At 44.5% G+C, this 16376-nt stretch overlaps 1 protein-coding gene and 6 non-coding genes across 8 annotated transcripts in view; 1 reads left to right on the top strand and 6 right to left on the bottom strand.

Moving 5' to 3' along the window:
• ADGRL1 (adhesion G protein-coupled receptor L1) overlaps positions 1–16376 on the top strand; it is a 624094-nt gene that overhangs the window by 244673 nt on the left and 363045 nt on the right. The gene's annotated exons all lie outside the window — the stretch shown is intronic.
• TRNAS-CGA (transfer RNA serine (anticodon CGA)) lies at positions 8165–8246 on the bottom strand. The gene has a single exon. It is a non-coding gene; the product is annotated as a tRNA-Ser (tRNA).
• Positions 9737–9818, bottom strand: TRNAS-CGA (transfer RNA serine (anticodon CGA)). The gene has a single exon. It is a non-coding gene; the product is annotated as a tRNA-Ser (tRNA).
• Positions 11309–11390, bottom strand: TRNAS-CGA (transfer RNA serine (anticodon CGA)). Its single transcript has one exon. It is a non-coding gene; the product is annotated as a tRNA-Ser (tRNA).
• On the bottom strand, positions 12881–12962 carry TRNAS-CGA (transfer RNA serine (anticodon CGA)). The gene has a single exon. It is a non-coding gene; the product is annotated as a tRNA-Ser (tRNA).
• Positions 14453–14534, bottom strand: TRNAS-CGA (transfer RNA serine (anticodon CGA)). Its single transcript has one exon. It is a non-coding gene; the product is annotated as a tRNA-Ser (tRNA).
• Positions 15408–15489, bottom strand: TRNAS-CGA (transfer RNA serine (anticodon CGA)). Its single transcript has one exon. It is a non-coding gene; the product is annotated as a tRNA-Ser (tRNA).

Genomic DNA, 16376 nt, shown 5'->3' with positions numbered 1-16376 from the left:
AATGCAATTTGTAAATGAAGGTGTTTATTATTAAAGGTGAAAAAAAATCCAAACCATCATGGCCCTGTGTGAAAAAGTGATTGCCCCCCTTGTTAAAACATACTATAACTGTGGTTGTCCACACCTGAGTTCAATTTCTCTAGCCACACCCAGGCCTGATTATTGCCACACCTGTTCACAATCAAGGCATCACTTAAATAGGAGCTGCTTGACACAGTAAGGTCCACCAGAAGATCCTTAAAAGCTACACATCATGCCGAGACCCAAAGAAATTCAGGAACAATTGAGAAAGAAAGTAATTGAGATCTATCAGTCTGGAAAGGGTTATAAAGCCATTTCCAAAGCTTTGGGAATCCAGCGAACCACAGTGAGAGCCATTATCCACAAATGGCAAAGACATGGAACAGTGGTGAACCTTCCCAGGAGTGGCCGGCCGCCCAAAATTACCCCAAGAGCGCAGCGACGACTCATCCAAGAGGTCACAAAAGACCCCACAACAACGTCCAAGGAACTGCAGGCCTCACTTGCCTCAGTTAAGGTCAGCGTTCATGCCTCCACCATCAGGAAAAGACTGGGCAAAAATGGCCTGCATGGCAGAGTTCCAAGGAGAAAACCACTGCTGAGCAAAAAGAACATCAAAGCTCATCTCAATTTCTCCACAACACATCTTGATGATCCCCAAGACTTTTGGGACAACATTCTGTGGACCGATGAGACAAAAGTGGAACTCTTTGGAAGGTGTGTGTCCAAGTATATCTGGCGTAGAAGGAACACTGCATTTCATAAAAAGAACATTATACCAACAGTAAAATATGGTGGTGGTAGTGTGATGGTCTGGGGCTGTTTTGCTGCTTCAGGACCTGGAAGACTTGCCGTGATAAAAGGAACTATGAATTCTGCTGTCTACCAAGAGATCCTGAAGGAGAATGTCCGACCATCTGTTCGTGTACTCAAGCTGAAACGAACTTGGGTTCTGCAGCAGGACAATGATCCTAAACACACCAGCAAGTCCACCACCGAATGGCTGAAGAAAAACAAAATGAAGACTTTGGAGTGGCCTAGCCAAAGTCCTGACCTGAATCCTATTGAGATGTTGTGGTATGACCTTAAAAAGGCCGTTCATGCTCGAAAACCCTCTAATGTAACTGAATTAGGACAATTCTGCAAAGATGAGTGGGCCAAAATTCCTCCAGGACGCTGTAAAAGCCTCATTGCACGTTATCGCAAACGCTTGGTTGCAGTTGTTGCTGCTAAGGGTGGCCCAACCAGTTATTAGGTTTAGGGGGCAATCACTTTTTCACACAGGGCCATGATGGTTTGGATTTTTTTTCACCTTTAATAATAAACACCTTCATTTACAAATTGCATTTTGTGTTTACTTGTGTTGTCCTTGACTATTGTTTAAATTGGTTTGATGTTCCGAAACACTTAAGTGTGACAAACATGCAAAGGAACAGGAAATGAGGAAGGGGGCAAACACTTTTTCACACCACTGTACTTATTAGGGCAGGATCTCTGGTCCTAGAAACCAGTGTAGACATACCCAATTTGTACATACATATGAGGACAAATTAGATCCATGTGAACTCAATGCAGATAGTGTCCATAGCGTCCTGGCCAAGATTTGTGTTGCAAGATCTAAGGGCTCTTTCACATTGGGGGCGGGGGGCAGTAAAATCAGACAGCATGGTCATGCAATGTGAAATTGCCATTTGGCATTTTTAAAAAAGTGAAAAAAAGCTGCAGCATGCTTTTCAGAGGTCTGTAAGCATTAGTGCCTACCTGAAAGAACCCTAAGTGCTACCTATTTAAGTGGAAGTAAACCCTTTCTGTCAACTTGTACCTACAGGTAAGCCTATTATAAGACTTACCTGTAGGTTGTAAGAATATCCCCTAAACCTGCATGGTTTAGGAGATATTCACACTTCTTGCAGCCAGGGATGCCGTTGTAAGGTAAATACTTACCTTAGAATGAAGCACTGCAGCACCACGCTGTCAGCTCTGACAGACTCTTCCATCTTCACCTGGTCTTCCTTCTGGGTTTGCGCCCTCCGGTCAGCTGATTGATCACACCATGATGACATCACTAATTATGGGACAGAGCTCTGAAGGGACTCCATGGGTATACTGTCCCTTCAGAGCTCTGTGCCGCAGTTCACTTAATCAGTGACCTCATCGTGGCACAGTCAGACGACTAGAGGACGCAAACCCATAAGGAAGACAGAGTGAAGATGGAACCGTCTGTCAGAGCTGACAGCGCGGTGCTGCAGGGCTTCGTTCTAAGGTAAGTACTTCATAATGTGCTAGTATGCGATGAATACTAGCACATTATGCCTTTACTTTGCAGGGTTTAAAAAAAAAGAAACAATTGGTGCGCTTTACTACGGCTTTAAGCCATTGTACCACCCAAGATTTAGGTACAGAAAGGTAATTAAAATGTATTGCTACAGAACGCTTCCTTCGATGTTAGAGAGTTAGGGGAGAGTGGAAGCTGTTCTTATGCCCAGCACAGGAGCACTGAGCAGGGCTGATAACACTTCCTGGGAATTTAGTGCAGTAGAGGCAGAGCTGTTGGCTCAAATAAGAAGTTAGGAGGCGCTGTATTTCTCGCAGATCAACAGGTATTTTCTTGTATTGGCAGTGTTTTGTTTTTTTGCCCTGACATACCATCTCTTGGCAAGTGGGACCCCCACCCCCGTCTAATCCATCCTGCATGTTTTTTTCTTACCTTGTAAACCATGATATACTCACCTGAGTCTGTGTCCCTTGATAGTGCCATTTCCGGGTGCAGGGGGCCATTTAATATTTGCCAGGAGATAGGCTTTAAATATAACTAATAAAGTACAGAACAAATGGGTAGAGCGGTTTATAAAGACCGACTTGCTTGTAATAAAGCTTTGGAAAATCTAGAACATTATGCAATATTTTGGCCACTGTAACATCTGTATGTAGAGCATTACTTCCTACAGTGCTGGGCCGATGTAGCCAGTTGGAGCTTGCAGTGGCCACAATGGATGGTGCCATGCAGAAACCAAATATGAGGACAGGAAGTCATCAGCACATGTTTAAGTATGAAAACTGCAGCAAATAAATTAGAGCAGCCTCTTATTTCGATTATTCTGACCTATGTGTTGTCGCTTTCACAATAAAATGAGAGAATCATATCTTTCCTTAAATGCTGGTGACTTCCTATCCTACTGTTTGGTTTTGACCACTGTCACATAGTATCATGTAATATTTTCGCATGAGCTTTAGCATTTTCTGCAAGTTAGAATATTGGCTTAGACAGGGTCACTGTGTAAGGACAAGGCAGCCTAGAACATCTGTCAGTGTATCTGCTTTCAGTGTTTTTATGCAACCACCCAAAACACACATACAATTATTACTAATAAGTCAGGACAAAGAAAGTATTATGAAATTTCATATTTTCACCTTGACAATGAATTGGCCTCATTGATGACAGTGTTGAGGTTCAACTTTCATTAACCAACCTAGCTGTGAGAAGCAACTGATGGAAGCTCTCACTGTGGAATGCCTATATATACTGGGAGTTCTAAGGCAGTCAACCTGAACAGCTACAAATCAAATCAAGTTACTGTGCCCTGGAGTCGGAACATAACATCTGCTGTAAGAGGATCCCTAAAGTGAACCCTAAAGATAACAGTCTTACAGCATGTGTCAATGGCCTTTGGGTTTGTGCAGATTGCATCAGTTTGAGACACTTCTGCAATCATTCCGAATTAATTGACAGGTGCATTTTTCCTGCCGTTGACCTCCTTCTGACCTGCTTCAAGCACATTTTGAAGTCCCATAGAAGTCTTTGTTAATGTAAAACTCACCTGACACAAACAAAAGCCTATTGACACAACCTAGTACGTTTTTAATTTTTACATTAACCGGTTCCCGACCAGCACATGCCGATGTAGGTCAGCAGAATGGCACGGCAGGCAAATGGGCGTACCTGTACGTCCCTTTAAATTTGCCACCCTTGCCACCGCCAGCGGCACGCTCGCGTGCTGCTTGGGACCCCCGTGAGTCCGGTTGCGGGTCCTGTGGACTCGATCGCCGCGGGCATACCCGCGATCGTCTCACGGGGCGGCTGAACGAGGAAATGCCGTTGTAAACAGCATTTCCCCGTTCTGCCTAGCAAGTAGTGACGCTGATCTCTGCACCATGTGATTGGAGCAGAGATCAGTGTTCACTAAATTAAAGCCCAGCCCCCCACAGTTAGTGACACACCCATAGGAACACTTAACCCCTACACTGCCACCCACTGGTTAACCCCTTCACTGCCAGTGTCATTTACACAGGAATCACTGCATTTATATAGCAGTGATTGCTGTATAAATGACAATGGTCCCAAAAATGTGTCAAAAATGTCCGATGTGTCCGCCATAATGTCGCAGTCACAATAAAAAATGCTGATTGCCGCCATTACTAGTAAAAAAAAAATATTAATAAAAGTGCCATAAAACTATCCCCTATTTTGTAAACACTATAACTTTTGCGCAAACCAATCAATAATCGCTTATTACGATTTTATTTACCAAAAATATGTAGAAAAATACGTATCAGCCTAAACTGAGGGAAAATGTTTTTTTATATATTTTTGGGGGATATTTATTATAACAAAAAGTAAAAAATAATGCATTTTTTCCAAAATTGTCGCTCTATTTTTGTTTAGCGCAAAAAAAGTGATCAAATACCACCAAAAGAAAGCTCTATTTGTGGGAAAAAAAGGACGTCAATTTTGTTTGGGAGCCACGGCGCATGACCGCGCAATTGTCAGTTAAAGCGACGCAGTGCCAAATCGCAAAAAGTAGTCTGGTCTTTGACCAGCAAAATGGTCCGGGGCTGAAGTGGTTAACCTGAATGTATTTTATATTCTCTCGCTGTGAGCGGGAATTGAAACTGCAAAGGCAAACCCTATTGGATTTTGAGTCCAACTCCTTAGAAATTCACAACTGCTTACCCCTCAAACTTTTAGAACTGGTTTGCATCATGTCCATTGACAGAAGGTACAAGGGCCCTGTAGATTAGTGGTCAAGTTGAAGAAGGACCACCTTCCATTGGTAATCAATTGGAGTAGAGGCCCTTTCCAATTATGGCCACTGAGCAATAGGATCCTATAGGTTAGTGGTCAGTGGAAGAGGGACTACCTTTCATTGGTGGTCATTGGAAGAAGAGCCTCTTTTCTCTATGGTCAGTGAATGAAGGAATCCTGAGGATTAGTGGTCATTTCAAGATGGACCATCATTTGTTGGTGGTCATTGGGAGAAGAGTCCCTTTACACTAATGATCAGTGAGAAAAGGCACTCTGTAGATTATTGGTCAGGGAACACTGATCCAAAGCAAAAGAAGGGACCCTGTAGATTATTATTCAGTGGAAGAGGGCCAATGTCTATTGGTGGTCATTGGAAGAAATGGCCTGATGGTCAGTGAGAAATATTACGCTGTAGAGTAGTGGTCAATAGGACATGGTTGAAAAGGTTGGCTGCTCAGTTGAAGAAGAAGCTTTTAATGACCACCTTAAATTGGTGGTCATTAAAGGATGGACCCCTTTACACTAGTGGAAGAAAGACCACCTTACACTGATGATTATTCAGAGTAGAAGCCCTTTAGACTGATGGCCAGTGAAAGATGGGATCCTTTGGGTTAATGGAAGAAGGACTGTACTTTACTAGCTAGCAATCATTTGGAGTAAGGTCCCTATAAATAAGTGGTCAAGTGGAAGGAGGACCACCTTACACTGGATATCATCAGGAGTAGGGGACCATTACACTGATAGCAAATGAGAGAAGGGATCCTGTTGGTTAGTGGTCAGTGAACAATGGACCACCTAATATTGGTGGCTAGTCCTTTACAATGATGGCCAGTGAGAGAAGGGATACTGTAGGTTAGTGTTCAGTGTTTTAATGGAAGAAGGACTGTACTTTAGTAGCTAGTTATCATTTGGAGTAAGGTCCCTATATAAAAGTGGTCAAGTGGAAGGATGACCACCTTACACTGGAAATCATTAGAAGTAGAGGACCTTTACGCTGATGGCCAGTGAGAGAAGTAATCCTGTATGTTAGTGGTCAGTGAAAGAAGGGATACTATAGGTTAGTGTTCAGTGTTTTAAAATACTCATGCTGGGAGCAGGATTTGAACCTGCACAGGGAAACCCCATTGGATCCCGAGACCAACACCTTAACCAATTGGCCATGACAGCTGCTTTGTCAATGGCTATCTTGAGCATCTTGAGCTGGTTCACATCATGTGCATTGACAGTGGTCCCCCTTCCACTTGACCACTAATCTGTTGAGATAAGAAACCCTGTGAATGAGGGACAAAGTAGATTTGTGGTCAGTGGAAGGAAGGTGGGCCACTTTACATGGAAGATCATTTGGAGGAGTGGCTATTTACACTAATGGCCAGTGATAGATGGCATTCTGTGGGATAGTGGAAGATAGACTGTACTTCACTCACTGGTAATCACTTGGAGTAGAAGCGCTGTTGACTGAGATAAGGGACCCTGTAGATAAGTGGTCAAGTAGAAGGAGAACTACCTTACATTGGTGGTGATTAAGAGGAGAAGCCATTTACACTGATGGCCAGTGAGAGATGGGATCCTGTCGGTTAGCGGAAGATGGCATGTACTTAACTCACTGGTAATCATTTGGAATAGTGCTGCTGAGATAAGAGACCCTGTAGATAAGTTGTCAAGTGGAAAGTGAATCACCTTAAATTGGTGGTCATTGAAAGATGGACCCATTTACACTATGGTCAGTGTGTGAAGGGGCCCTGTAGAGCAGTGGTCAGTAGAAGGACCTGGTAGGGCCGTCTAACACTGTTTACCAGTAAGGTGAAATATCCTTTAGATTAGTGGTCAGTTGAAAAAAGACCACCTTACTTTAATGATTATTCAGAGTAGAAGCCCTTTAGAATGATGACCAGTGAAAGATGGGATCCTTTGGGTTAATGGAAGAAGGACTGTACTTTACTAGCTAGTAATCATTGGAAGTAAGGTCCCTATATAAAAGTGGTCAAGAGGAAGGGGGACCACCATACCACCTTACACTGTAAATCATTAGAAGTAGGGGACCTTTACGCTGATGGCCAGTGAGAGAAGTGATCCTGTATGTTAGTGGTCAGTGAAAGAAGGGATACTGTAGGTTAAGTGTGTTCCAATTCTCAAGCTGTGAGCAGGATTTGAATCTGCGCAGGTAAACAATATTGTATTTTGAGTCCAACACCTAAACAACTCGGCTACCACAGCTACTTGACCAACTGTCTTCTTGAGCTTCTTGCGCTGGTTCACATCATGTGCATTGACAGTGGTCCCCCTTGCACTTGACCACTAGTCTGTTGAGATAAGAGACCCTGTAGATAACCACTCGGCAAACACAGATGCTTGCGCCAAAAGATTCTTGAGCTGATTCACGTCATGTGCATTGACAGATGGGTCACTGTAGGTTAGTGGTCAAGTGGAAGGGGGACCACCATGCATTGGTGATCATTTGGAGGAGAGGCCATTTACACTGATGGCCAGTGAGAGATGGGATCCTATGGGTTAGTGCAAGATGGCCTATACTTCACTCTCTGGTAATCATTTGGAATAGGAGTGCTGTTGATCTAAGAGACCCTGTAGATAATTGATCACGTGAAAAGAGAACCATCTTTAATTGGTGGTCATTGAAAGATTGACCCCTTTACACTATGGTCAGTGTGTCAAGGGACCCTGTAGAGTAGTGATCAGTAGAAGGATCTGGTAGGGCCCTCTAACACTGTTTACCTTTCAGGTGAAGGATCCTGTAGATTAGTGGTCAGTGGAAGAAAGACCACCTTACATTGATGATTATTCAGAGTAGAAACCCTTTAGACTGATGGCCAATGAAAGATGGGATCATTTGGGTTAATGGAAGAAGGACTGTACTTTACTAGCTACTAATCATTTGGAGTAAGGTCCCTATATAAAAGTAGTCAAGGGGAAGGAGGACCACCTTACACTGGGAATCATTAGAAGTAGGGGACTTTTATGCTGATGGCCAGTGAGAGAAGTGAACCTGTATGTTAGTGGTCAGTGAACAATGGACCACCTAACATTGGTGGCTAGTCCTTTACACTGAAGGCCAGTGAGAGAAGGGATACTGTAGGGTTAGGGTTCAGTGTTTTAAAATTCTCACGCTGTGAGCAGGATTTGAACCTGCGCAGGGAAACCCTATTGGATTTCGAGTCCAACGCCTTAACCACTCGGCCATCACAGCTACTTGACCAACCATTTTCTTGAGCTTCTTGAGCTGGTTCAGATCATTTGCATTGACAGTGGTCCCCCTTCCACTTGACCACTAGTCTGTTGAGATAAGAGACCCTGAAGATAACCACTCGGCAAACACAGATGCTTGCGCCAAAAGCTTCTTGAGCTGATTCACGTCATGTGCATTGACAGATGGGGCACTGTAGATTAGTGGTCAAGTGGAAGGGGGACCACCATAGATTGGTGATCATTTGGAGGAGAGGCCATTTACACTGATGGCCAGTGAGAGATGGGATCCTATGGGTTAGTGCGAGATGGCCTATACTTCACTCTGTGGCAATCATTTGGAATAGGAGTGCTGTTGAGATAAGAGACCCTGTAGATAATTGATCAAGTGGAAAGAGAACCACCTATAATTGGTGGTCATTGAAAGATGGACCCCTTTACACTATGGTCAGTGTGTGAAGGGACCCTGTAGAGTAGTGGTCAGTAGAAGGATCTGGTAGGGCCCTCTAGATTAGTGGTCAGTGGAAGAAAGACCACCTTACATTGATGATTATTCAGAGTAGAAGTTATTTACCCTATTGGATTTCGAGTCCAACGCCTTAACCACTCGGCCATCACAGCTACTTGACCAGCTATTTTCTTGAGCTTCTTGCGCTGGTTCAGATCATGTGCATTGACAGTGGTCCCCCTTCCACTTGACCACTAGTCTGTTGAGATAAGAGACCCTGTAGATAACCACTCGGCAAACACAGATGCTTGTGCCAAAAGCTTCTTGAGCTGATTCACGTCATGTGCATTGACAGATGGGGCACTGTAGAATAGTGGTCAAGTGGAAGGGGGACCACCATACATTGGTGATCATTTGGAGGAGAGGCCATTTACACTGATGGCCAGTGAGAGATGGGATCCTATGGGTTAGTGCGAAATGGCCTATACTTCACTCTCTGGTAATCATTTGTAATAGGAGTGCTGTTGAGATAAGAGACCCTGTAGATAATTGATCAAGTGGAAAGAGAACCACCTATAATTGATGGTCATTGAAAGATGGACCCCTTTACACTATGGTCAGTGTGTGAAGGGACCCTGTAGAGTAGTGGTCAGTAGAAGGATCTGGTAGGGCCCTCTAGATTAGTGGTCAGTGGAAGAAAGACCACCTTACGTTGATGATTATTCAGAGTAGAAGTTATTTAGACTGATGGCCAGTGAAAGATGGGAGCATTTGTGTTAATGGAAGAAGGACTGTACTTTACTAGCTAGTAATCATTTGGAGTAAGGTCCCTATATAAAAGTAGTCAAGGTGAAGGAGGACCACCTTACACTGGGAATCATTAGAAGTAGGGGACTTTTATGCTGATGGCCAGTGAGAGAAGTGAACCTGCATGTTACTGGTCAGTGAACGATGGACCACCTAACATTGGTGGCTAGTCCTTTACACTGATGGCCAGTGAGAGAAGGGATACTGTAGGGTTAGGGTTCAGTGTTTTAAAATTCTCACGCTGTGAGCAGGATTTGAACCTGCGCAGGGAAACCCTATTGGATTTCGAGTCCAACGCCTTAACCACTCGGCCATCACAGCTTCTTGACCAACTATTTTCTTGAGCTTCTTGCACTGGTTCAGATCATGTGCATTGACAGTAGTCCCCCTTCCACTTGACCACTAGTCTGTTGAGATAAGAGACCCTGTAGATAACCACTCGGCAAACACAGATGCTTGCGCCAAAAGCTTCTTGAGCTGATTCACGTCATGTGCATTGACAGATGGGGCACTGTAGATTAGTGGTCAAGTGGAAGGGGGACCACCATAGATTGGTGATCATTTGGAGGAGAGGCCATTTACACTGATGGCCAGTGAGATATGGGATCCTATGGGTTAGTGCGAGATGGCCTATACTTCACTCTGTGGCAATCATTTGGAATAGGAGTGCTGTTGAGATAAGAGACCCTGTAGATAATTGATCAAGTGGAAAGAGAACCACCTATAATTGGTGGTCATTGAAAGATGGACCCTTTTACACTATGGTCAGTGTGTGAAGGGACCCTGTAGAGTAGTGGTCAGTAGAAGGATCTGGTAGGGCCCTCTAGATTAGTGGTCAGTGGAAGAAAGACCACCTTACATTGATGATTATTCAGAGTAGAAGTTATTTACCCTATTGGATTTCGAGTCCAACGCCTTAACCACTCGGCCATCACAGCTACTTGACCAGCTATTTTCTTGAGCTTCTTGCGCTGGTTCAGATCATGTGCATTGACAGTGGTCCCCCTTCCACTTGACCACTAGTCTGTTGAGATAAGAGACCCTGTAGATAACCACTCGGCAAACACAGATGCTTGTGCCAAAAGCTTCTTGAGCTGATTCACGTCATGTGCATTGACAGATGGGGCACTGTAGAATAGTGGTCAAGTGGAAGGGGGACCACCATACATTGGTGATCATTTGGAGGAGAGGCCATTTACACTGATGGCCAGTGAGAGATGGGATCCTATGGGTTAGTGCGAAATGGCCTATACTTCACTCTCTGGTAATCATTTGTAATAGGAGTGCTGTTGAGATAAGAGACCCTGTAGATAATTGATCAAGTGGAAAGAGAACCACCTATAATTGATGGTCATTGAAAGATGGACCCCTTTACACTATGGTCAGTGTGTGAAGGGACCCTGTAGAGTAGTGGTCAGTAGAAGGATCTGGTAGGGCCCTCTAGATTAGTGGTCAGTGGAAGAAAGACCACCTTACGTTGATGATTATTCAGAGTAGAAGTTATTTAGACTGATGGCCAGTGAAAGATGGGAGCATTTGTGTTAATGGAAGAAGGACTGTACTTTACTAGCTAGTAATCATTTGGAGTAAGGTCCCTATATAAAAGTAGTCAAGGTGAAGGAGGACCACCTTACACTGAGAATCATTAGAAGTAGGGGACTTTTATGCTGATGGCCAGTGAGAGAAGTGAACCTGCATGTTAGTGGTCAGTGAACGATGGACCACCTAACATTGGTGGCTAGTCCTTTACACTGATGGCCAGTGAGAGAAGGGATAATGTAGGGTTAGGGTTCAGTGTTTTAAAATTCTCACGCTGTGAGCAGGATTTGAACCTGCGCAGGGAAACCCTATTGGATTTCGAGTCCAACGCCTTAACCACTCGGCCATCACAGCTTCTTGACCAACTATTTTCTTGAGCTTCTTGCACTGGTTCAGATCATGTGCATTGACAGTAGTCCCCCTTCCACTTGACCACTAGTCTGTTGAGATAAGAGACCCTGTAGATAACCACTCGGCAAACACAGATGCTTGCGCCAAAAGCTTCTTGAGCTGATTCACGTCATGTGCATTGACAGATGGGGCACTGTAGATTAGTGGTCAAGTGGAAGGGGGACCACCATAGATTGGTGATCATTTGGAGGAGAGGCCATTTACACTGATGGCCAGTGAGAGATGGGATCCTATGGGTTAGTGCGAGATGGCCTATACTTCACTCTGTGGCAATCATTTGGAATAGGAGTGCTGTTGAGATAAGAGACCCTGTAGATAATTGATCAAGTGGAAAGAGAACCACCTATAATTGGTGGTCATTGAAAGATGGACCCCTTTACACTATGGTCCGTGTGTGAATGGACCCTGTAGAGTAGTGGTCAGTAGAAGGATCTGGTAGGGCCCTCTAGATTAGTGGTCAGTGGAAGAAAGACCACCTTACATTGATGATTATTCAGAGTAGAAGTTATTTACCCTATTGGATTTCGAGTCCAACGCCTTAACCACTCGGCCATCACAGCTACTTGACCAGCTATTTTCTTGAGCTTCTTGCGCTGGTTCAGATCATGTGCATTGACAGTAGTCCCCCTTCCACTTGACCACTAGTCTGTTGAGATAAGAGACCCTGTAGATAACCACTCTGCAAACACAGATGCTTGCGCCAAAAGCTTCTTGAGCTGATTCACGTCATGTGCATTGACAGATGGGGCACTGTAGATTAGTGGTCAAGTGGAAGGGGGACCACCATACATTGGTGATCATTTGGAGGAGAGGCCATTTACACTGATGGCCAGTGAGAGATGGGATCCTATGGGTTAGTGCGAGATGGCCTATACTTCACTCTGTGGCAATCATTTGGAATAGGAGTGCTGTTGAGATAAGAGACCCTGTAGATAATTGATCAAGTGGAAAGAGAACCACCTATAATTGGTGGTCATTGAAAGATGGACCCCTTTACACTATGGTCAGTGTGTGAATGGACCCTGTAGAGTAGTGGTCAGTAGAAGGATCTGGTAGGGCCCTCTAGATTAGTGGTCAGTGGAAGAAAGACCACCTTACATTGATGATTATTCAGAGTAGAAGTTATTTAGACTGATGGCCAGTGAAAGATGGGAGCATTTGTGTTAATGGAAGAAGGACTGTACTTTACTAGCTAGTAATCATTTGGAGTAAGGTCCCTATATAAAAGTAGTCATGGTGAAGGAGGACCACCTTACACTGGGAATCATTAGAAATAGGGGACTTTTATGCTGATGGCCAGTGAGAGAAGTGAACCTGCATGTTAGTGGTCAGTGAACGATGGACCACCTAACATTGGTGGCTAGTCCTTTACACTGATGGCCAGTGAGAGAAGGGATACTGTAGGGTTAGGGTTCAGTGTTTTAAAATTCTCACGCTGTGAGCAGGATTTGAACCTGCGCAGGGAAACCCTATTGGATTTCGAGTCCAACGCCTTAACCACTCGGCCATCACAGCTTCTTGACCAACTATTTTCTTGAGCTTCTTGCACTGGTTCAGATCATGTGCATTGACAGTAGTCCCCCTTCCACTTGACCACTAGTCTGTTGAGATAAGAGACCCTGTAGATAACCACTCGGCAAACACAGATGCTTGCGCCAAAAGCTTCTTGAGCTGATTCACGTCATGTGCATTGACAGATGGGACACTGTAGATTAGTGGTCAAGTGGAAGGGGGACCACCATAGATTGGTGATCATTTGGAGGAGAGGCCATTTACACTGATGGCCAGTGAGAGATGGGATCCTATGGGTTAGTGCGAGATGGCCTATACTTCACTCTGTGGCAATCATTTGGAATAGGAGTGCTGTTGAGATAAGAGACCCTGTAGATAATTGATCAAGTGGAAAGAGAACCACCTATAATTGGTGGTCATTGAAAGATGGACCCCTTTACACTATGGTCCGTGTGTGAATGGACCCTGTAGAGTAGTGGTCAGTAGAAGGATCTGGTAGGGCCCTCTAGATTAGTGGTCAGTGGAAGAAAGACCACCTTACATTGATGATTATTCAGAGTAGAAGTTATTTACCCTATTGGATTTCGAGTCCAACGCCTTAACCACTCGGCCATCACAGCTACTTGACCAGCTATTTTCTTGAGCTTCTTGCGCTGGTTCAGATCATGTGCATTGACAGTGGTCCCCCTTCCACTTGACCACTAGTCTGTTGAGATAAGAGACCCTGTAGATAACCACTCTGCAAACACAGATGCTTGCGCCAAAAGCTTCTTGAGCTGATTCACGTCATGTGCATTGACAGATGGGGCACTGTAGATTAGTGGTCAAGTGGAAGGGGGACCACCATACATTGGTGATCATTTGGAGGAGAGGCCATTTACACTGATGGCCAGTGAGAGATGGGATCCTATGGGTTAGTGCGAGATGGCCTATACTTCACTCTGTGGCAATCATTTGGAATAGGAGTGCTGTTGAGATAAGAGACCCTGTAGATAATTGATCAAGTGGAAAGAGAACCACCTATAATTGGTGGTCATTGAAAGATGGACCCCTTTACACTATGGTCAGTGTGTGAATGGACCCTGTAGAGTAGTGGTCAGTAGAAGGATCTGGTAGGGCCCTCTAGATTAGTGGTCAGTGGAAGAAAGACCACCTTACATTGATGATTATTCAGAGTAGAAGTTATTTAGACTGATGGCCAGTGAAAGATGGGAGCATTTGTGTTAATGGAAGAAGGACTGTACTTTACTAGCTAGTAATCATTTGGAGTAAGGTCCCTATATAAAAGTAGTCATGGTGAAGGAGGACCACCTTACACTGGGAATCATTAGAAATAGGGGACTTTTATGCTGATGGCCAGTGAGAGAAGTGAACCTGCATGTTAGTGGTCAGTGAACGATGGACCACCTAACATTGGTGGCTAGTCCTTTACACTGATGGCCAGTGAGAGAAGGGATACTGTAGGGTTAGGGTTCAGTGTTTTAAAATTCTCACGCTGTGAGCAGGATTTGAACCTGCGCAGGGAAACCCTATTGGATTTCGAGTCCAACGCCTTAACCACTCGGCCATCACAGCTACTTGACCAACTATTTTCTTGAGCTTCTTGCACTGGTTCAGATCATGTGCATTGACAGTAGTCCCCCTTCCACTTGACCACTAGTCTGTTGAGATAAGAGACCCTGTAGATAACCACTCGGCAAACACAGATGCTTGCGCCAAAAGCTTCTTGAGCTGATTCACGTCATGTGCATTGACAGATGGGGCACTGTAGATTAGTGGTCAAGTGGAAGGGGGACCACCATAGATTGGTGATCATTTGGAGGAGAGGCCATTTACACTGATGGCCAGTGAGAGATGGGATCCTATGGGTTAGTGCGAGATGGCCTATACTTCACTCTGTGGCAATCATTTGGAATAGGAGTGCTGTTGAGATAAGAGACCCTGTAGATAATTGATCAAGTGGAAAGAGAACCACCTATAATTGGTGGTCATTGAAAGATGGACCCCTTTACACTATGGTCAGTGTGTGAATGGACCCTGTAGAGTAGTGGTCAGTAGAAGGATCTGGTAGGGCCCTCTAGATTAGTGGTCAGTGGAAGAAAGACCACCTTACATTGATGATTATTCAGAGTAGAAGTTATTTAGACTGATGGCCAGTGAAAGATGGGAGCATTTGTGTTAATGGAAGAAGGACTGTACTTTACTAGCTAGTAATCATTTGGAGTAAGGTCCCTATATAAAAGTAGTCATGGTGAAGGAGGACCACCTTACACTGGGAATCATTAGAAATAGGGGACTTTTATGCTGATGGCCAGTGAGAGAAGTGAACCTGCATGTTAGTGGTCAGTGAACGATGGACCACCTAACATTGGTGGCTAGTCCTTTACACTGATGGCCAGTGAGAGAAGGGATACTGTAGGGTTAGGGTTCAGTGTTTTAAAATTCTCACGCTGTGAGCAGGATTTGAACCTGCGCAGGGAAACCCTATTGGATTTCGAGTCCAACGCCTTAACCACTCGGCCATCACAGCTACTTGACCTAAAAAATTTTGAGCTTCTAGCACTGGTTCACATCATGTGCATTGACAGTGGTCCCCCTTGCACTTGACCACTAGTCTGTTGAGATAAGAGACCCTGTAGATAACCACTCTGCAAAAACAGATGCTTGCGCCAAAAGCTTCTTGAGCTGATTCAAGTCATGTGCATTGACAGATGGGGCACTGTAGATAAGTGGTCAAGTGGAAGGGGGACCACCATACATTGGTGATCATTTGGAGGAGAGGCCATTTACACTGATGGCCAGTGAGAGATGGGATCCTATGGGTTAGTGCGAAATGGCCTATACTTCACTCTCTGGTAATCATTTGTAATAGGAGTGCTGTTGAGATAAGAGACCCTTTAGATAATTGATCAAGTGGAAAGAGAACCACCTATAATTGGTGGTCATTGAAAGATGGACCCCTTTACACTATCGGTCACAGACAGTGAAACTAGGAAAATTCCTCTCCGAAACTCGGGCAGTCACCTGCGGAGTCCCTCAAGGCTCTCCGTTGTCACCCGTTCTCTTCAACATTTACATACGCCCACTCCTTCAAATCATCAGATGCTCAGATCTCTGCTTTCACTCTTACGCTGACGACACGCAACTTTATTTCCGAAAGATCACCAACAACAACTTAAAAACTGCCTCAAATCAATAGAGGACTGGATGACCACCAACTCCCTCCAGCTGAACCAATCAAAGACAGAGCTTCTTATCTTACATCCAAATCATAAGCCCGCAACCAAAACCTCCTGGTCTCCACCAACCGTCTTTGGGCAGACTATCTCCCCAAAGACCAAAGCGAAGAGTCTCGGGGTTATTTTAGACGCACAAATGTCAATGGATGCGCAAATAGGATCTGTAGTCAGTCGATCT

Source organism: Lithobates pipiens, unplaced genomic scaffold (genome assembly GCF_037356315.1).
Source record: "Lithobates pipiens isolate NorthernLeopardFrog02 unplaced genomic scaffold, aLitPip1_a1.2 Scaffold_8, whole genome shotgun sequence".
In the NCBI taxonomy this organism is placed as follows: domain Eukaryota; kingdom Metazoa; phylum Chordata; class Amphibia; order Anura; family Ranidae; genus Lithobates; species Lithobates pipiens.
Note: the sequence above shows the minus strand (reverse complement) of the source record. Positions and strands in the feature narration are given on the sequence as shown.